This window comes from Anabrus simplex, chromosome 2 (genome assembly GCF_040414725.1).
Source record: "Anabrus simplex isolate iqAnaSimp1 chromosome 2, ASM4041472v1, whole genome shotgun sequence".
NCBI classification, from domain to species: Eukaryota; Metazoa; Arthropoda; class Insecta; order Orthoptera; family Tettigoniidae; genus Anabrus; species Anabrus simplex.
Window position 1 is genome coordinate 724281799 of NC_090266.1, and position 19104 is coordinate 724300902.

The window sequence follows — 19104 nt, forward strand, 5'->3', positions numbered from 1 at the left end:
GTAGAGGTGGGTTGGATTCCCACCTCAGCCATCCTCGAAGTGGTTTTCTTTGGTTTCCCACTTCCCCTCCAGAAAATGCTGGGATTGCACCTAACTTAGACGCAGCTACTTCCTTCCCTCTTCTTTGCCTGTCCCTTCCAATCTTCCCATGCCTTTACAAAGCCCCTGTTCAGCATAGAAGATGAGATTGTCTGGGCAAGGCACTAGTCCTTCTCCCCAGTTGTATCCCCCAACCCATAGTCTGACGCTCCAGGACACTGCCCTTGAGACGGTAGAGGTGGGATCCTTCGCTGAGTCCAAGGGAAAAACCTACTCTGGTGGGTAAACAGATTAAGAAAGAAAGAAAGAAAATATTTCAGTCGTAAATCTCTATTTTCACGGGAATCGAATCAGAGTTCAAAATACCAATTTTTAATTTTCATCCACTCTGTGACAAGATACCACTGGTGTTCTAACTCCTCATTCAGTAAATAAATGATTACTTACATTTTAGTAATATAAATTATTGAAAGTTCACGACTAACACAGCATTGCAAAGAACAAAAAAACAACTTTCCACAATACGTAAATTAATAGGCCTACAAATGCAATCGTAGTTCTTTTTTTTTTTTTTGCTAGCGGCTTTACGTCGCACCGACACAGATAGGTCTTATGGCGACGATAGGACAGGAAAGGTCTAGGAGTTGGAAGGAAGCGGCTGTGGCCTTAATTAAGGTACAGCCCCAGCATTTGCCTGGTGTGAAAATGGGAAACCACGGAAAACCATCTTCAGGGCTGCCGATAGTGGGATTCGAACCTACTATCTCCCGGATGCAAGCTCACAGCCGCGCGCCTCTACGCGCATGGCCAACTGGCCAACTCACCCGGTAATCGTAGTTCAGTCACAAAACAAGTTTAAAGGAACAAACGAACTTACCTCCTTACAGCAAGCTTGTCAGAAGACTACTTTTCCATCCGTTGTGAAATTGGGATCCCCTGTGATCCACCGCTTCAGCCAGTAGGACTTTGACGATTTTTCTTTGAAATTACAATTTTTTTTTACGTTACGCCAACACAGATAGGTCTCATGTGGATGATGGGATGGGAAAGGCCTAGGAGTGGGAAGAAAGCGACCGTGGCCTTAATTAAGGTACAGCCCCAGCATTTTCCTGTTGTAAAAATGGGAAACCATGGAAAACTGTCTTCAGGGCTGCCGACAGTGGGGCTCGAACCCACTATCTTCCAGATGCAAGCTCACAGCTGCGCGCCCCTAAGCGCACAGCCAACTCGCCCGATGATCTTTCTTTGGGCATTGCTACAGACACACTTCTTCTTCACAATAAATCACAATACGTTCTGAAGATAAAGCGTACGCGTACAACAGTTCGCATCGAGAAGGAGGTATAAGGGTTCGACGTTGATTGGTTCTCGCATATGTCTTAGAAGGTTGGAGGAGTTGAAGGCTTCGAGGTCAAATTGTTCCTTGCTTCTCCTGATGGAAATTTCCTGAGAACTATTTCTGGTGACTTCCAAAAATTCCCATTTTTGCTTGTGGGGTAAACAGATCTTGAAAAACGAGAAGTTAATACTATCGAGCACATCAGTTACAATTTAATGCACTGTAAAAATCATCTTCTTTAAAATGGATTCAAAAGGCAGCAAATAGGCAATTATACTTCAAATAGGCACAAACCCCTGAAATAGGCATTTATAGGCACAATAAAACCAACGAAATCTAGCTTAAAGGACCCTAAAACGTATTTATATCTCAAAAGCCTACGTTTCTGAACACAGGAATAAAATAGGCAAATAGGCAAATTACCGTCTCTACTCACAAGCGATACACTAAACTGAGACAGCAGAAGCTCACTGCCTTTTTTTACTACTGACTAGTTTGTAGCTATATTGTGTACATTGCAAATACATTAGGCTATTACAGTACATACTGTGTATGTGTTTTTGGGTGAAAGTGTGCCGATAATAATTTCTAAACTCCATTAAAAATATTTCGGTGATGTTTTTTTTTTCTTATCGCTTTTTCATCATTCTCTCGATAAACCAGATTTTTGTTAACTTGGATTGGCCCTGGTCCCAGTTGATCCAGGTAAACAAGGTTCTACTGTTCTATCAATACTCAAACTTAAGTTAAAATCACCCGTTATAATAACATTATAATGTTGTATGTACTTGATATTTTCAAGTACTGCAAGAAAAGTATTATAAGTTTCTGGATCAGAGTTTGATGGAAAGTAAACAGTTACCAGAAGATATATCTTTCCACCTAAAATAAATTTAACACAGACACATTCAATGTTCTCTACATCAATTTCTTCAAGAACAGATTTAAAAGTATTAGCAAAAGCTATCAAAACACTGCCACTCATCTTATGAACACGATCCCGCCGAAAAACATTATATCTTGTATCAAATACTTCCCTACCATATATGCTCTTCGTTAACCATTACTCTCTCACCATGATCACGTCATAATTATTAGCAAGGATACTTGTGTATATGTCACTTATTTTCTTGTTTAACCCTCTAACATTCTGATAGTAAAATGATAACAATTTGTCCCGTACAGACATCTAAATAATATCAAATTCTTCACATCATCAATTGTTCTAAGAGTATAAGTGTCACTTGCTTTCTTCCCAAGTTTAATATTTCATGCATTATCCACCCACAAATATGAAAACTCTCTCTCCCTTTTTACCTTTCTGGCTTTACTGAAAATGTTGTTGTTGTTGTTGTTGTTTGAGTCATCAGTCCATAGACTGGTTTGATGCAGCTCTCCATGCCACCCTATCCTGTGCTAACCTTTTCATTTCTACGTAACTACATAACGTAAAATAATCCTGTTTAAAGTGATATTTTGGTTGACATAGATAGGCCCCCCACGGTAAGTCCAATGTCAGCGCAGTTCAAGTTACGTTTAATCTTCCGCCTCTGGAGAAACATATCCCTGTCAAATCTTCTAACAAATTTCACAGTAACTCCTGCGTTAGGTTCACTTACTGGCTTTTCTAACCTATGACATGTGTCAGTCATATTTTCAGTCACAGTAACATCTAATGCCCGACTACATTTTTCACTAAGGAGATCACATGGCATTTCAGGAATCCCATGTATTTCCAGTGTATTCTGCCTTCCATATTGGTCTAGATCATGTATTTGTTGATGTAAGTTGCTGATCTTGTTCTTTAATGCACAGTTCTCTGATTTAAGACTCTATATAACTTCCTTGCATGATTTCAGTTCTTCTCCATGACTCTTGAGAAGAATAGAGTTTCTCCAGTTTCTCATGAACTGTGTTCAGTGATTTACCAAGCTCTACCTCAAGATTCTTACACGATTCTTAACTTCCATACTAATTCAAAGCAGACGTCGATATATCTCGCTTACAGTCAGTACATTTTCCAGAACTTTACTGCCCTCTTGGTCACGCACGTTACCACAGGGAGTTTTCTCACAATTACTACTTAACCCCATTTCATCATTGGATTGACAGATTTTCACATCCTCTTCTGTAAGATTTATACATGCACTATGAAATAGATTACTGCATAACTTGCAGTGAATTTTTCCATTTACATCCTGATGTGCCACAGCTTTTGAACAATTTCTACACACACCCATTTTACAAGAGGAAATACTTGTGCTCTCTACAGATAAACTTTCATAATGTTGGCTGTACTCGTTACAATCCATTCAATACAATACACTTTTACTCCTTGAAAACATTGAACACTGAAGTTGGTAGTAGTTTGTCACAATCAATAGTTCACTTGACCCCACAGAAATGTTAACACTCTATGTTGGTAGCAACTTTGTAAACACTGTTTTAAATTGCACTGAACCTCCGTACAGTTTAAAAACTGATTTACACCACTTAGCTGAGCTAGAGTTGAAATGTTTTTACATCATTTTAAACAAGAGTACTTACAGTTTGAAATAATTGCATCCTTTTTGACCAAACATCACTATATCCACAATAAAATCTCAAAAAATGTACAGCACAAGTCACTGCCTCCTTATCTCACCATTACCAACCTAAATATCACTCTGTTGTTCTACCTGCAGTGACTCGTTCAGATTTCTTACAGACACCTTTCCTGAATTCTGATCCTGAATAGAGCCCTTAGTTTGCAATGTCCTTCTCCTTAAAACATTAGACCACCTGTTTCTACAGTTCCCCGCTTTCCTTCCTATTCCTCTTTTACAGTTACTGTATTCTGTACATTGTTTGAGGAAGGCCTACCTTCCTTCCTGCCCTCTGAGAAAATCCTAATTTTCTCCCTCAAATTCTCCAACTTCTTCCTCTTTAATGCCTGCCCACACCCACAGTTCCTACACTTGCACTCCTTAGCCATTCTTTATGGAATAATGAAAAGAAAAGAAAAAATTAAATAACTTACTTTGTGTAAGAAAATGAAAGGAAAGAAATATTGTCTAGGACATTACACAAAGATCACATGACAATAAGGTAATTAATATACTACTACATTACAATACTACTTCTTCGTAGTATATTTTTATCCTACAACACCCTAACAGCATTAAAACTGCCGTTAATTACTGAATTTCTAGGACAAGGAAATTTGACAGTTCTGCAGTGCAAAGTTCCTAAGAATAAAGAGTCTGCAAGTTCAGGATATACAATGCGTTTGCTTATGGTTGGAACCGGGAGAAAACTCGCTTGCCTGGCACTAGCCACTTGCGGGCCTGAGACATGCCAGTCAAGGTCAAAGCATTGCTCGCCGGGCACTAGCTACGCTGTCGGGCGGGAATCAGCTATCTGTATGCTTCTACTGTCTATATTACAGTGCTACCAAATCACATTAATTAATTAATTAATTAGTCTACGCAGTACTTACTTTGTTATAGGCGATGTTGGAAGTGATGTCCATCTGCTGTTACACAGTTTTGACATTGTTTAATAAAATTACAGTTCACGCGGATAAGTTCTTGTTTGGTAATTTTCCCAATTTCTGTTGTTATATTCTCCTTTCTTTGTCTATGTTGTGCAGATTATTCCTATAAACATTATTTTTTTAGTGCTCCCCACAAATAGAAATTGCACACTGTGAGGTTGGGGAAACATGGTTGCCATAAACCCTGAAAATTGATCCTTTCTCCAAACACGTCAGTTAATTCGTTCATGGATTCATGAGTTGTTTGGGCTGTTGCTGAATCTTGTTGGAAATACCTATAAAATTTCTGCTCATCTGATAACATTTGGAAGAATGGCACGAGTATTAGAGTGCAATATCTTTGTGCATTTATTGTATCCTGAAAAAAATTGGCCCAGTAATTCGCTTCAATGTAATGGTGCATCAAGCACCAATTTTTTTTTTTTTGTCATGCAATGGAATCTCATGAATTAAATGAGGATTGTGTGTACTCCAATACCGATTGTTCTGTGAGGCAACATGTCCTCGTAGATGAAATCACGCCTCGTCAGAAAAAAATATTGAATGAGGATCCACACTACCGTCCACAATATTTTGTAATATCCAATTAAAAACCGTACTCATTTTTCATTGTCTCTAGGCCATAATTCATGCGCGATATGCACTTTATATGGTTATAATTTTCGAAATCTAGTGGCAGTAAAAACAAATGCTTTTAAAACACTAGCTTCGTGTGGAACATGTCTTAGAGATTTATTTGGAGAGCGTGTGAATGATACACTGATTTCACCAATTTTGTCCTCCATCAATACTCTGTGGATCAGTGGTAGAGTGTCGGCCTCCCGATCCCAAGATAGCGGGTTCAAACCCTGCAGAGGTAGTCGGATATTTGAAGGGAGGAAAAATTCCATTCGACACTCCATGTCATACGATGTTGGCATGTAAAAGATTTCTGGTGAAATATTTGGTGTTTACCCGACAAAATTAATAAAAATCTCAGCCACAGGCACCCAAGAGAGATTTGGTTTACTCTGTCTGCCATCTAGCGGGCCTAGAGTAAAACAGAACATTGAAATTGATGAGCAGACAGCCAGATGGTGTCAAATTAAAATGTCTGCGCATGGTAGCTGAGGCCATATGATTATTATTACCCTTTGTTTTCACTTAGGAATTGAAGCATTTAGCGATCCTCTTGCCCTTAGTTTGTTAAAAAGTCGTCTAACAGTTTCTCTGCCCAGAATTGGAGCACACGGATATTTCACTGCAAATTGTCTGCGCACCTCTCTACGTGACTCCTTTTTTACAAATATATCGTACTGTGACGAGTTGGCGGAGTAGTAAGATAAATTAACACTAGACTGGTAGCTTATATACTAAAATTTATTAACTAATGCTAGTAAATCACTTACACCTCAGTACACAGTCAGGATTCCCGACTACATGCTTCTTTTGATCTCTTTGTTCACGCAATATTTTCTCACTCTCGACGCTATGACACTTTCTGCTGTTCTTTTTTTCTTCTCTCTGTTTTTCGGATCATAGAGTCTAAGAGTAAACGGGTGGACCAGACGGTGACATTGCCAGACTCTCTCAAATTCCAACATGGCGGACACGGTGACCATTACACTGCCCCCTCCTTAAGGCTGCTCGCCCCGAGCTGCTCCACGATACGGTGCCAGGCGATCCAGGTGAACAAACATCATCTTCCCTCGGGGAGGCCGCCGGATCCACTAGACAACATCATTGATCCTAGTGACTATTGTATGTGGGCCTTCCCATTGTGGCTGCAGTTTCGGTGACTTCCCTTTTGTCCACACCGGACGGTGCAGCTACACACTGTCACCTTCCTGGAAACCCGCAGAGTTCACCAGCATGTCGTAGCGGGCTTTTATCCGGTCACTGGCTACCCTTAGATGATGTCGGGCACAATCGTGGATGTCGTTGAGCCGATCCACCAACTCCCATACATAGTCTGTCACTGGCTGCTGCTGGTCTGGGGCCAACCCGAACATTAGATCGCATGACAGGTGGAGCTCCCTTCCGAAAACCATGTTGGCAGGTGTCATGCCCGTTATCTCATGGGTGGACACTTGATAGGCCATCGAGAAGAATGAGACCCTCTCGTCCCAGTCCCTCTGGTGCACCGAAACCACCTTCCTGAGATGCTCCTGGACGGTTTTCACAAAACGCTCCACCATGCCATCTGACTGAGGGTGGAGAGGCATCGTACGGGTCTTCCACACTCCTAAGTGCTGCAGAACCTCTTGCATCAGTCTGGACTTAAAGTTTCTGCCTTGGTTGCTATGAAGCTCCCTCGGGACACCAAATTGGCAGAAGAAGTTCTTGACCAAAACTTCGGCCACTGTCGTTGCCTCTTGGTTTGGGATGGCGTAGACCTCTGGCCTCTTTCTGAAGTAGTCCATGGCCAGGAGTAGGTAACGGTTCCCGATGTCAGATTCGGGGAATGGTCCCACAACATTGATGGCAATCCTTTTGAAAGATGCTCCAACGTTGTACTGCATCATCTGGCCCTTACTCCAGGTACATGAGCCCCGGCTGCCGCGCAGGTGTCACACAGCTGGCACATCCTCTCAACATCGTTCCTCAGGTGCACCCAGTAGTAACGCTGTCGGGCACGATCTAGGGTCTTATTCACTCCCAAGTGGCCGGCAGTAGTGCCTGCATGCAACTCAGTCAGCACTTCTTTTCTCATGCTTCTGGGAATTATCAGCTGGGCAATATGCTTCTTTCCGTTGGTCAATTCCCACACGCCGGTAAGTACCCCGTCACTAACCATGAGAGACGACCACTGGGCCCAGTACGCCTTGTAGGTTAAACTGCGTTTGGTGACATCTTTCCATTCTGGTCTCTGTTCCGACTCAACTTCCCGTAATATCAGCTCGATGTCAGCATCATTCAGCTGCCCCTCCTGATGGCGTCCCGATCCCATCCTTCAGCGGTGGTGGCCTTCACGGCCCGGACGTCCACGATGCCTGCCTGTCTCTCCACTTTCTGGCAGTGTGCACAGTTCTCAAGGCACGGTCTTCTGGATGGAGCGTCAGCGTTGCAGTACTTTCTTCCTTGTCAGTACTCAGTGGTGAAGTCATACTCCTGAAGGCGTTGTCCTCCAGTGAGCTGTCTGTCCTTCTAAGTTTCTGAAGCTTAGGAACCAGGTCAATGGGGAGTGTTCAGTGTGCAGATGGAAAGGCTGCCCATACAGATACTTGTGGAAGTGCTCCAAGGTCTTCACTATGGCCAGCAATTCCCGATGTGTACGCAGTAATTTCTCTCAGTTTTTGACAACGTCTTGCTGAAATAGGCGATCACCTTCTCTTGGCCATCTTGCACTTGGAGCAGCACCCCACCAATTCCCATATCGCTGGCGTTGGTGTCTACGATGAACTTCTCCCCAGGATTGGGGTATCCTAGGATGGGAGCCGTACACAGGGACTCCTTCAGCATCCAGAAGGCATCCTCCACCTCATTTGACCATTGGAAAGGCCTCCTCTCTTCGATGAGCCCCGTAAGGGGCTTTGAGATGTTTGCATAACCAGCGGTAGTACGTGCAAAGGCCAAGGAAACTCCTCAGTTCTCGCTTGCCCTTCAGCGCCGGCTAGTCCCTGACAGCTTTTAACTTCTCCAGATTAGTGGCTACTCCCTTCGATGACACCATGTGGCCCAGGTAGCACACCTCCTTCTGGAACAGGTGGCATTTTCTGGGATTTAACTTTAGGTGAGCCCCACGTAGCCTCTTGAACACTCTCTACAAGTTCTGAACATGCATCCCACAATAATTATATTGTCCAGGTACACAAGGCAGGCGTCGTGAGTTAGCCCCCTCAATACAGACTCCATCAGTCACTCAAAGGTCGCCGGCGCATTGCAGAGGCTGAAGGGCATCACGGTGAACTGGTAGAGCCGTTGGCCTTCTCTTTGTCTTCCGGATGGAGCACCACTTGCCAGTACCCAGACTTCAGATCCAAAGTCGAAAACCACTGGGCGCCAGATAACGTGTCCAGGGTGTCATCTATCTGAGGTAACGGGAAACAGTCCTTCTTCATGCCGTCGTTCAGCTTGCAGTAATCGATGCAGAAGCGGAGCTCACAGTTCTTTTTCTTCACCAGGACCACTTGCGATGACCATGGGCTGTTCAACTCTTCGATGACTCCCCGCTGCTTCATGTCACCCAGCATCTGGTCAATTTCTGCCCTTTTTGCCTGGGGTACCCTGCGAGGTAGCTGTCAGATTGGAGCGGCACCGCCGCCGGTGTTAATGCGATGGTACACTCTGTCTTTCCATAGTCACCTCCGGTAGCAGTGAAGATGTCCCTAAACTCGTGGATTAGTTCCTTAAGCTCCCTGAGCTGTCTCGCCTCCAAATGTTTCTGGGCATCGGATGTAATCATTCGGAGGTTATCCGATCCTTCACCTGCTTCCAGTTTCATGCCGGAACGAGCGTCCTCGCCAGGTAGAGTCCTTGATCGGCGGTCGGCAGTCCAGGTTCCACAAGCACGCTGTCCCCTTGTATGGGTTCCTCTAACTGTGCCATAACCATCATCTCGCTGTTGGCTGGTATTACTTTGTCGCTGGCCAGAGTTAATCGCACTACTCGAGTTTGCATCCCTGGGCGTCGGAACATTATCTCTTGTTTGCAGAGCCACAACACATGTCATCCCACATCGACAGTCGTCTCGTATGCCCGTAACGTGTCTAGGCCCAGGATGACCTCATCCGTGATGGCGGCAACGAATGCCCAGACTCGTGGGTGTCGTCCCAGTAGCAGTTGAAATAGCGCCTCCTTCACAACAGGGATGGTGTCTCCTGAGGCCGTTCGCAGCACGTAGGGGTGGTTGGGTTCCCTTTCTGGCTGTCTCTCAGCGATGTCGGGCCTGGCGATGGTTAATCCCGCCCCCGTGTCTATCGTGACCTTACACGGCCTGTCTCCGAGCCACCCGTCGGCAATCAAGCTCGGTGAACACATTTAGCATGAAACGAGGAGACGGTAGTAATGGTGCTGGCGAGCCTCTCTCCTTGACGGTCCGTACTCGTTTCCCTGATCAGGGACCATCTCCATATGGCAGTTCCTCCGCAGGTGTCCACGCTCGCCGCAGTTCCAACAGGTGATCTCGTTGGTGCATCGGCGTCTCGGCAGTGGCGTGCGTCGTTCTCCTGTAACGGGGTGGGTCTCTGGTGCGTCCTCGCTTCTCACGGCTCGTATTCTTGGTGACGGTGCCGCTGTTCCCTTCACTGCCTCCAGCCTCAGGGCTAACGTCAGGGCCTCCTCTGAGGTTATCCTCCCTGCTGAGCATCAGCTTTTGATGGATCTCAGCGTTGCTGAGCCCATCAATGAATGTATAGGCTGCCTCCTGCTGAATGTGGTCCTGAGGCAGCCCATTCAGAGCCTTGTGGGCTATCTGCTCCACATCTTGTGCGAATTCCTGCAGCGTCTCATTAACGCGCTGGGTCCTCTTCCTCAGATGGACTGGGTAGGCAGCTGCCAGCTTGTGGTCATAGTATCAGCTGTCGATCGCTCTAACAATCTTCTCGTAGGTGGCACCCGGCTGAAGGCTGTGTAGCACTTCTGCTACTGTTCCTTGCAGTCCGGCGATTAGGTGCATGGCCCTTTCTTCTGATGTCCAACCGTTGTGCCTGCACACGGTCTTGTATTGGGTCCGAAAGGTCCTCCAAGATGTGGTCCCATCGAAGCGCGGGGGGTTTTACCTTCCTGGCTCTGGAGCCGCTGTCGCGGCTGGTGGTACTAGCACGAGTCTCTATGGCTGTCACTCTCCAACGAAGGGCGCTTACTTCCTCTTTCAGGTCTCGAACCCCTGACTCCACAACCTGTGGTATTTCTTTGATCTGTTTTTCAACCAGTTCCTGTACGTCTTGCATAATGTCACTCTTTAATTTTCTTTCTAGAGAGCGCACTTCCTGTTCTAATTTACTTTGTCCACCCTTAAGTTCATTCAATTCCAGTTTCAGTTCGCTCTTGATTTCGTCCGGTTTGGATGAGAGTTGAGTAAACTTATTGAGGAGAGCTTGAAACTGTTCGCTATCCATTTTGCTATTGAGATTGCTAGTTACGAAATTAGAGATTGCTAGTTACGAAATTACTGCTATCAGTCAATCCCGATTCTGATACCAGTTGCGACAAGTTGGTGGAATAGTAAGATAAATTAACACTAGACTGGTAGCTTCTGTACTAAAATTTATTAACTAATGGTAGTAAATCACTTACACCTTGGTACACAGTCGGGATTCCCGACTACACGCTTCTTTTGATCTGATCTCTATCTTCACACAATATTTATTTACTATCGACCCTATGACACTTTCTGCTGTTCTATTTTTCTTCTCTCTGTTTTTCAGATCACAGAGTCTAAGAGTAAACGAGCAGACCAGATGGTGACGTTGCCAGACTCTCTCAAATTCCAACATGGTGGACACGGTAACCATTACAGTACATAAAAACTCTCTGTTCAAGCGGGTATTTAGCTTGTTGCATTTTTAACCACTGCGTTACACACACGCTGTACAGCTGGCTGGCTTATCCCTGCCGGCTTCTCGACCTTGACTGGCACTTCTCAAGCCCTCCTGTGGCTAGTGAGGTTTCTCCTGTCCCCACCAGCAAACAAACGCACTTTAGAAAGACAATGAGTGACATACAGGGCTGTTGTAGTAGTAATGGCAAGGGAATGCGTAGAAACAATTGTGTATAAAGATGAGAAAAGCAAACATTTGAGAGGAGTGATATAGGCAGGGCAGCTTGTAAGGATAAAAAGAATGTGTACCATAAATGGCTCCAACCAAGAACTCATGTAGATAGGGAATTGCATGTAGATTAAAGAAATAGAGCAAAGTAAACCATTGCAGAGTCTAACAAAAAATCATGGGAAGATTTTAGTAATAAACTGGAAAGGCTTGGATCAAGTGGTAGGGAAGCCTTTCTGCACTGTAATAAAGAAAGAAATGGAGGTAAAAGGGAAATGAATAGTATTTTGGGTAAATCATGTGAACCCACTGTAGATCCTATGGAATCACCGGATTGAAGGAAGGAATATTTTGAAAAGTTCCTCAACATAGAAGGAAATCTTCCTGTTGCAGTCCCAAACAAATTGAGTTCATTGAGAGGAGATCAATAATGGCAATGAAATCATGCTTTAGGAAGTGCAAAGGGTTGTAAATAAATTACACTGTTGCAAAGCAGCAGGAATAGATGAAATTAAATCTGTTCACTAGTTCTGGCTCCTTCTGCTGTGTAATTTAGTGCATTTTCTCCCATCAGGTTGCAGTATATATCACAACTAATTGTCAGATTATATGTGGGCTGCACAGAGTTAGGTATCCTCTTGAATAACCCAACCTGATACAGAGCATTTATTTCGGTGGTTCAGCTGACTGACCCTAGAATTTTACTCGCTCTATATTTTTGACAGTTCACCTTTCATCCTTCATCACACTTCATTTTAAAGCAAAGGTTATATTTTGCTGCATTTTGTTAGAATGTTGATCTGTGCAGATACAGTATTCTCTAGCAAGTTGTCTGGGAACCAAACATCATAACGATGGTTGAAGAATAGTTTTTTTGGAATTTTCAATGTGCCTCCTATCTCCCATGTCACCAAGACACCTTTGCTTCTAGCTTTGTCTTCATTATGTAACTCCATGAAGTACCTCCATGAAATCATCAACCATTGTTAAAAGTCTTCAGGAATAACCTGCACTTTCTAACCTGAAATTTCTAGGTTTGAAATTCACAGATGACCTCCAAACTATCGGTTCACCAATACCACATTTCCCATACACTACACTTCTCAAAATACTTCCATATTTCTTAGCAGTTTATTATAGATCAAAAGCATCACAACCCACTGTGGGTGGGGGACGCAGACCAAGAATACACCCCTGGTATCCCCTGCGTGTCATAAGAGGTGACTAAAAGAGGCAACCAAGGGATGATGAAATTAGAACCATGAGAATACTTGTGATTAGTACCATTATGTGTGGAACACCATGGATCGACGTTACTTGCGACTAGTACCATCTCTATTGGTGGAAAAATATCTAATTCCCTCCTTGGGAACTTAGAATTTCCATAGTACCATCTTGCGAGAAAACTATGGGTCTGCGTTACATAGGAGCTATACCATTATGCGAGAAACACAATGGGTCTGGGTGTTGTTTGTGATAATGGTCATCGTGTGTATTTCATCCAACTGTTCCACTGTGTTCAGAATGGGTCTGCGTTACCTATGAGTAGAACCACTTTATGAGAAACACCTGGTTCTGCGTTGCCTGTGATTAGTGCCACTAACTGAGAAACACCACGGGTTTGGCTGGCACCTGTGATTAGTACCACTAAGTGAGTAAAACCATGGGTCTGCGTTGCCTGAGAGTTGTAGTAATATTACGTGAGGAACACCATGGGTTTGTGTTGTCTGTGGTTGTTACCATAATGTGTGATACACCATGGGTCTGCATTGCCTATGATTAGTACCATTATGTGTGCAACACCATGAGTATATGTGACCTGTGATTAGTTCCACTAAGTGAGGTACACCACAGGAATATTGGCACCCATGATTAGTCCCACTACATGAGGAACACCACGCACCTGCATTGCTTGTTAGTAGAACCCTTACTTGTGAAACACCATAGGTTTGTGTTACCTATAAATGGTGTCATGGTGTGTGACATACCATGGGTCTACATTACCTGTGATTAGTACCACCATGCAAGAAACACCATGAGCCTACGTTACCTGTGATTAGTACCACTACAGGAGGAACACCACGGTTCTGCTTTACCAGTGATTAGTACCATTATGAGGGGCTGGATATCTGGATTTTGGACCTCTTTAGATAATGAGTATCATCCCAGTAATAAAGGCATTGTGAATTGGATCCACTGATTGTTTTGTTTCAGATCATTTTTTCATCATCATTCATTTTAGATTCTAGTCAGTGGATACATTTTGAAGTTTTAATTTTTGTTTTATTCACCTCATACCATTATGGGCCGATGACCTAGCTGTTAGGCCCCTTTAAACAACATCAGAAGGATCACATGTCAAAAATACAATATTTGCTCATCCCTATTTGAATCTCTATAGTAAGGATGCACAGATTCTATTCATCACACTGAACTTGACTTGAGATAGTCAAATGTTGCCTTCAAGTGCTACCATGTTGTGTATTTTCAAACAGTACGATTGCTTTGTAATGCTTCAGTACATCTGTCTGAAACACTTAAAACTATCCAGACACCCAGTATAAAGTATTTCATTATGATGTTTGCATAAACTGACTGATAATGACTTTGAAAAAAATATTTCATTATATTAACCTTTAAATATTTTTGCAGGTATCCAATACCTGAGAGACTACAGATCTTTGTTAAAATGTTGTCTGGGCATATCATCACACTACATGTAAGGTCTTCGGACACCATTCTAAACGTCAAACAAATGATTCAGGAAAAAGAAGGTCAGTTTCCCAGCTTGTTTATCTTTGGATTTTGTCTTGTGACTTTATCCGTGTTTTTATATTTTAAGCAGTATTTCTCTATATGCAGATATATTTTCTCATTCATTGCCACACCACTTTTTTAACAATGAGTAAACATATGATTTCCTGAAAGCCAGAGATATTATCATTTTAAAATATTTCCACATAATATCGTGTGTATTTCATCCGACGGTTCCACTGTGTTCAGAATGGGTCTGCGTTACCTATGAGTAGAACCACTTTATGAGAAACACCCTGGGTCTGCATTGCCTGTGATTAGTGCCACTAACTGAGAAACTAAGGAAAAGGAATGTCGGTCAGAAGAAGAAGAATGAAACTATTAGTACTTATTATGAACAAAGTTGGAATAATATTGACAGCACCAGAGAAATAAGAAACTGTTTGAAAATTATTTGCTTATGTGATAGCATGCTGTATCCAAAGGAAGGAATGTCAGAGTTGAAACTGGCCATTAAGAAGATGAAAGTGAAGGAAGTTGCAGTAAAGATCATAAAGTGGTCAGACATACAAACAAGAGTTGGGGGTGGGGAGATGGGGTTCTTGGAAGATTAGCAAAACATAATTATAATACCTTTTTTCATTCCACATTCCACCTAAGTCTCCTGTCCAAAAATATTTCGAAGTACAATCCTATCCCATGTTCACAAAACAATAGAAAGAACAGTAGAAAGAAAAATTAGAGGAAAGGTGAAAGTGCTGTCATTCAATTGTGATGTCCTATACATCATGATGACAATTTACTATACCAGCTTCACTGCAGCTTTCAACAGTAAATGAATTACCTGTTAGAGTACTTTCAACCACTTTGGGAATGGCTATCCTCAGTAAACAGGGGCGAGTTGGCCATGTGGTTAGGGGTGTGCGGCTGTGAGCTTGTGTCTGGGAGATAGTGGGTTCGAGCCCCACTCCTAGGCCTTTCCTATCCCATCTAGTAGAATGCTCTCGGGAACTAATTAAGAAAATGAGGGGGGATGCTAATCCTAATCGCAAAAACTTAAGTGATGTAGAAAATGATTTAGAAAGTATAACTTATATCAGGAATATAATACAAAATGAAGATAGGGAATCACTTCACAGAGGTCAGATACACAATACTAAGAAAGCACCAAAGACATCAATAAAAAGGTTAGTTGAACACTTTAGAGGATACTATCAAAATGTAAATGGACTTCGAAGCAAACTAACTGAACTTAGAATTTCTTCATGTTTAGCTGTCCATGACTTCATGATATTAACTGAAACAAACTTAAATGATGAAATTAGGGATGAGGAACTCGGACTCGAAACATATTCAATTTTCAGATGTGGTAGGTTTTCTTTAACGAGTATGAAGGCATCCCATGGGGCAGGGGTAATGAGCTTTATTAGCAAGAGGTTTAAACCTACTCTGATACCATGCATTAACACAGTTGAACAGTTGTTTGTGTCCCTGACTTTTAACACCACAAAATTAATCATTGGTGCTGTATACATTCCACCTAAGTCTCCTGTCCAAAAATATTTCGAACATTGCAGTGCTGTTGAAAAAATGATGTCAAATCTCGACAACCCTTTATTGCTCATTGTTGGTGACTACAATCTACCACATCTTAATTGGATAGTAAATGAAGAAACATCTTCTGGCCTTATGTCAGTAGGTAACCACGCTGTGCAGTCCAGTTTAGTTATAGACACTTTTTCTTATCTCTGTTTAAATCAGTTTAATGCTATCCCAAATTTTCTGAATCACTTTCTTGATTTGGTTTTCAGTAACTCCAGTTCCATTGAAGTAAAATCTAGTATTGAAAGCATCATCCCCCTCGATAGACACCACCCAGCATTAGAGATTTCTTTACCTATAAATGAGCTACACAATTCCTTGCCTGCTGATAGTTTCTATTTTGACTTTTTAAATGGTGACTATAATGGACTAAATTATTACCTGTCACAGTTCAGCTGGAAGGTGATGTTTCAAAATGTATCAATTGATAAACCAGTAGAAACCTTCTATTCAGTACTACATTATGGCATGGAACTTCACATCCCTATACGGAATTTTAAGACTCCCAAATTCTCAAAGTGGTTTAATCATAAATTGAAGTCACTGATTATTGAAAAGAAGAAAGCACACAAGCGATACAAAATATCAGGTCTCAATAGTGATTATCAGCATTTCTCGAAATTAAGAAATGAATGCAAGTCTGAATCTAAATGTTGCTATACAATGTATGTCTCCAACTGTGAACAAAGTATTACTTCCAATCCACAGAAATTCTGGCAATATATAAGTTCTAAAAGGTCATGTAATAATATTCCTTCAACAATGCATCTAAATGAAGTTACAACAGATACTGGGGAAAATATTGTCAATCTTTTTGCTAACCACTTTTCATCTGTTTATTCTTCTTATCAGAATAGTAGTAGTATGTCACATGATTATCCTTTCTCTGTCAATCTATCAGTTATAAACATTAGTAAGGCAGAAATTTACAACAAACTGATATCTCTGGAATTAAAGAAAACTGTAGGACCTGATGGTGTTTCAACTCAGCTGCTCAAGTACTGCTCATTTATTTTATGTGAAGCACTCTTTTATCTGTTCAACTTATCATTAAACCAAGGTGTTTTTCTACTGGAATGGAAGAAAGGATTTGTTAGTCCAATTTTCCAAAATGGTGATAAAACTGACATAAAACAATATAGACCAGTTTTTATTGAATTGCTTTTGCTTGCTGATGATGCAAAAAAAATATGCAAATTAATTGTCCACTTGATTGTTTAAAACTTGAAGAAGATTTACATCCTCTGGAAAAGTACTGTATTCAAAATGGGTTGAAACTTAATCATGAGAAATGTAAAATAATATTGTTTTTTTAAAAACAAGAAGAAAATATCATTTTAGTACAAATTTAGTAATAACAATATTCTAACTCCTGTTTCACAAGTTAATGACCTTGGTGTTTTATTCAGTTATAACCTATCGTTTAATGAACATACTGAAAATATTTGTAAGAAAGCATTTCAAAGATTGGGTTGCATTACTAGATATTCTAGAGAATTTTCAAACTTAGCTTCCTATCGATTTCTGTATGTGTCTATGGTATGCCCTATACTAGAATACTGTACACCTGTTTGGAACCCTTCTCATCAGACCTCTCTATCCATAGATTAGATTCAGTAGAACATAAATTTCTTCATTTATATTAATTTAGAGCAGGATTCTTATATGATAATGTTGATGAAATGAAATGTCGTATGGCTTTTAGTGCCGGGATATCCCGGGACGGGTTCGGCTCGCCAGGTGCAGGTCTTTCTATTTGACTCCCGTAGGCGACCTGCGCGTCGTGATGAGGATAAAATGATGATGAAGACAACACATACCCCCAGCCCCCGTGCCATTGGAATTAACCAATTAAGGTTAAAATCCCCGACCCGGCCGGGAATCGAACCCGGGACCCTCTGAACCGAAGGCCAGTACGCTGACCGTTCAGCCAACGAGTCGGACATAATGTTGATTATACAGCCCTACAACAGTCCTTAAATCTGCATAGTCTGTCACAATGCTGTGAATTATTGGATACACTCTTCATTTTTAAATTGCTTCATTCCTTGGTGAGTTGTCAACAACTCCTTGCAAAATGAATGTATATGTACCAGACATACGCACAAGGCTCAAGAATACATTGTCTACAAATTGGCATAGAACTAACTATGCATTCAATGGGCCAATTGAACGAATGTCAAGATCTCTAAACAAAGTGGATATTGATATATTTAACTGCTCATTGTCAAAATTTGGAAATCACTTACATAATCTCCAGAATTGAGAATTGAATATTACTTGCCTGTGCTTACTTGTAATATAACCTGTGTATATATCTGTACATATTTTTTCTACTTATACTCCATTGAACTTTCTTTTTAGTGTGTTTTGTTTATTCTTCTCTGTTGTTGTGTAAAATGGTATTACCGTTAATAAAGTATTATTATCGTCACCATAACACCTATCTGTGACGGTGCGATGTAAAACAAATTGTATCCTCAGTAACTGCTTCATGGTCATACACTCATGAACAATTGAATTAGAGGTATCTGGCTCCTAGTGTATGGCACCCACTTTCACCTTGATGATTATGGTGATATGGCATGGTATGGACTCCACAAGATACCAGAAGTGTTGGGGAGCCATACTGATCTATGATTGCTCCATAGTCTCCCATCAATGAAGATGTGTCAGAGCAAAGTCGAGGGCACACACATCCTTCTTGACAACACAATCCAGATGTGCTCAATGGGATAGCGATCAGGGTTCCTTGAGGGCCAAGCAACCATCTTCACATCCATGGAGTGCTCATTGAATCGGTCATCTACAATATGGGAGAGATTTGCTGTAGGATTATCTTGCTGAAATTACAGGTGTCCTGCCTGCAGGGTACTGGAGGCAAACAAAGGAGTGAACATGATCTATCAGTAGGTTTCTGTAACGTTCACCAGAGAGGGATATTGTCAGATGTTCCAGGGGTCCGATTTTCACCCCACATGTACAGTCTCCATACGAGGATACCACCACCACCAGCCTGAACTGTACCATGCTGGCAAGAGGAATCCGTTGCCTCATGTGGTTGACAACACATTCATACCTGGCTATCGGCATGTGCCAACTGGTACCTTGACTCAACTGTCCAGGCGACCGTTATCCATGCTTTG